The following is a 4,322-nucleotide window of genomic DNA, read 5'->3' as shown; positions in this document are numbered from 1 at the left end:
GAATGTTGGAATTCAGATACCGGTGATTCTAGGGCGACCATTCTTAGCTACGGCTAACGCCCTGATCAATTCTAGGATGGGGGTTTGATGAATGTAGCGCCCCAGATTTTAAGACATAAAGCATAACGTCTTAAAATAGAATTTAAGACCTAATACTAACTCAAAAGAATATAAAGAATATATGGATATTTGTGAAAATAAATATTTGCTAATATTTGATAGGTATAATTATAGGATTAAATATTTGAGGCAAGTTTAACAAGAACAGGGAAATAAGAAGTTACTCATCTTCTTTCTCTTGTGCCTGCAGCAGGAAAAAAAAAAAAAAAAAAAAAAAAAAAAAAAGGAAAGAAAAAGATAAAAGGAAGTCCTTTCTCATCTCTCTAGGCCAATTCTTTGTTGAAGTATTGAGTTTCAACAAAAATATCCCAATTATGATATTTTTCTTATTTCATGTATTTTATAACTTCCATTGTTTTAATTAAAAAGTGTTTAATGTGTATGATATGTCTTTTTAAACATGGTATTTCAAATAAGCATATTTATATAATAACTGCTGCTGTGATGCATGAGTAAAAAGAAATGTTTTATAAAGATGCCGTTACGCTGCCCAAATACTTTTAAATACTATTAGGCATTTGATATACTAATGTCGTTATTTTGCCCATATTTTATAAAAATTAAAATAAGGATTATTTACATTTATTCCATTGCGCTATCCAGTTGTTTCTAAAATATAAAACTCATTATTTATATTAATGGAGTTATTATGTTTATTTGATATAAAAATATATAAAAGCTTTTTAATGCTAAATTTGTTATAACGCTCATTTTAAATTAAAGGGTATTTTGCACAATAATGATAAATGCCGTAATAATGCCCGCATAGAAATATGTGGACATACAACCGGTCTATTTTATATGCCATCATAATGTCTAAACTTAAGTTGGAAGTCGAGAAGAATAATAATGTTACAGTATGGTGTTTAGTAAATTATGCTAATTCATTGTTGTATGTAAATAACAGCGCAATGATTATTTCTGTGGATCTTTCTCTTTGAACTAGAAAACTGTAAGTATTTACAGAATACTTACTGAGAGTGATACTGGGTTCCATAATATAGTGATTTATGTTTATTTAATGATATGCATTTATATGCTTTATTTGATTATATGGTGATATTGATTTCTATGGTTTGTGTTATATTTAATTATATGTGATTTTTTTGGAACTCTGCATATTTTACTCTATGAATCATGAGCCTACTAATAAAATGGAATTGCATATTGTACTGTCATGAGATATGAACATGCTAATAAGTAAAACCGAAGGTTTAAGTCCCAAAGCACTAATCAATCAGAAGACCGAAGGTTAAAGTCCCATGGATAAGACCGGTTTGGCTAGAGACCCACGACACCAATGAGGAAAAAATAGGTGGTTAAAGTCCACAGTATCTATATATGACAAGACCGGAGATGGTAAAAGACCCACGACATGTAATTGATAAGACTATATCATAAGTTAAAGTCTCACGGCATCTATCTATCCATCTATCTATGGTAAGACTGGAGATGGTAAAATACCCACGACAATGATAAGATCGTATGATGTATTAAAGTCTCACGGCATCTATCTATCCAGCTATCTATGGTAAGATTGGAGATGGTAAAATACCCACGGCAATGATAAGACCGTATCATGTGTTAAAGTCTCACGGCATCTATCTATCCATTTATCTATGGTAAGAACGAATATGGTAAAATACCCACAACAATGATAAGACTGTATCATGTGTTAAAGTCACACGACATCTATCTATCAATCTATACATGATAAGACTATATTATGAGTTAGAGTCTCACGGCATCTATAAATGAGACTGTACATATAGAATTATTAATGAGATTGTGCATCTAGATTTGTCATTACATCATATTGTTGCATTGTGTATTATTAAACAAATTAGTATTTCATTATATTATTTAAGATGGTTGACTCACTTGATTACAGTATGGATTGTGGTGATAACCACAATCACATATTTGTTTATGCATGAAAAGAGGAAGATCTGAACCTCTAGGATTATTATGCTGATATTTATGAATGATACTTTTATTTGATGTTTTTAATATGTAATATTCTATGGTTATTAGGTTAAAACAATGGTTACATATTATTAGAGCTACATGTGGCACATAAGTTAATGCTGGTTTGTATTTATTATATTATTTATCTACTGATGTAATTCAGTTAGCTCTGATGTGTTCTGTTAAGAAAAAGAAAATATATATATTCCGTTGTCAAATCTCATTTCTGATAACGTCGTAATGTCATGTGGAAATCGAAATTTTCATTTATGCTTTTTGTAAAAAGCGAGCATTACAATGAAGATCTCTTTTGGTAACATGATAGTGGAGCTAAATTTATTTGATATCAGCAACCAACCTCTGGAGTATGATGAGGTCAAAAATGTATGCTTGATTGAGGAGATTATTTCGGAGACTGTTGATGAATCAAGCATTGAGGACCCCCCGAATTACTCCCAACACATTCGTCGTTTCCGTCCTCGTGTTCATCAACTTCTTCATTATCTTCCTCTATTACAGTTGGAACATCATATATGTTTCTATTGGTCACCTTTTATACTAGAGATGATGTAAGTGCACATATAATATTTATGTAGTAAGCTATGTTATTGAACAAAATACTTCACCAAAAATTACTAACTAGGTTTTCATATTTTGCCTCACAGCTGTTATGTCCAGCAGGAAGAAAAAGAGGTAAGAATTAATCCACGAAGTTCAATAATCTTTTTGCCCATGGTCCCGTTGAGATAGAAATCTCTGCCAAGGCAAGAGGACCTATAGGCGATAATGCCAGTCAGATTGGTAAGAGGGTGACAGTAGTCGTTCGTGAACACGCTGAGCTCTAGCATGGTTCTTGGACTCGTGTGCCACCAAATGAGTAGCAACTGTTAAGAAAACGTGTTTTGGTGAGTTTTATTATTTCAGATTGTGTTAATTACTACATTTAATATAAAATGTTAAGACTATTGTTTTCTTAACTATTATGTTTCAAGCTGAATGGGATTTAGATAAGAACGTGATTGAACACAATGAATGTGTAGAGTTAGCCTTATTAAATAGTTATAAAACACTTCGTTATGGTCTTCATCATCAATTCCGAAAATGCAGTGGTGGTAAAGACTCAACAAGGGCGAAGGCAAAAGTTCAAGAGAATACGTCACAGCCCACGTGGCATAAGGTATGCAAATCATTTGACAACAAAGATTGGAAGGTAAATCTTCTTAAACTTAATCGACAATGAATAACACGATTTATTTGGTATAATTTTATAATAATTTGGCTGAAATTTGTCACAGAAAAAGTCCTTACGTAATAAGGAGAATAGATCAAAGTTGAAGACCAATCACACATCCGGCTCTAGATCTTTTCTTAATCATTGCCATATTGAGGTAATAATTTTATACTATTATATTATTTTAATAATTATATTTAGAGCATATGTTAATCATATATCTTTTATGTGCATAAGAAATAGACCGGGGTGGATCCTAACTTAATTGATTTTTATAAGACCTCTAACACAAAGAAAGATGGGTCATTTTTGACTTTGTATTGTGAGGAACGATACGTTAGTAATTGAAATATAATTTTTTTTATTATATAATTAACTTCCATAAATTATTGAAGAAGCTAGTTTATACCTTCTCTTGTTGTTTCTTATTTTCTTATATATGCTGAAATGCAATCTCATTATATAATCATATGTCTATTAGAATTTATGTTGCTTGTGCAGAATTTGATGCTAGAAATGTTTGCTGACGAAGAAGTTGTCTTAAATAAAAAGGAAATATTACCACAAGCTCTTGGTGGGAAACGTTCTGGACATGTTAGAGGGATGAGAAAATATGTAATACCTACCCCATCCTCTTCGCATTCGTGTTACGGCACCCAAGTCAGCTTTGAGTTGGAGGAAACAAAGCTCAAAAAAAAAAGTGACCAAGTTTTCAGATTAATTAGTGGAAAATGAAAGAAAAAGAGATGAACAAATGGAGGAAATGCAAAATGAGTCAAAGCGACGGATCGAGAAAATTCAAAAAGAATCAAAGCGACATGTTGAGGAAATTAAGAAAGAATCAATGCGCCAATTTGATCTCATAATGTCACGTATTTTAGTAAAATGGTTGGGTGGTTGATATGTTTTGTTATGCTTTAATTGAACCACAACATCTAATTTTTTACCGTTGATACCTTTGTTTTCTTTTCTATATGTTATAGGAAAACAAAGTCATAATTTT

This window comes from Alnus glutinosa, chromosome 6 (assembly GCF_958979055.1).
Source record: "Alnus glutinosa chromosome 6, dhAlnGlut1.1, whole genome shotgun sequence".
NCBI lineage: Eukaryota > Viridiplantae > Streptophyta > Magnoliopsida > Fagales > Betulaceae > Alnus > Alnus glutinosa.
Note: the sequence above shows the minus strand (reverse complement) of the source record.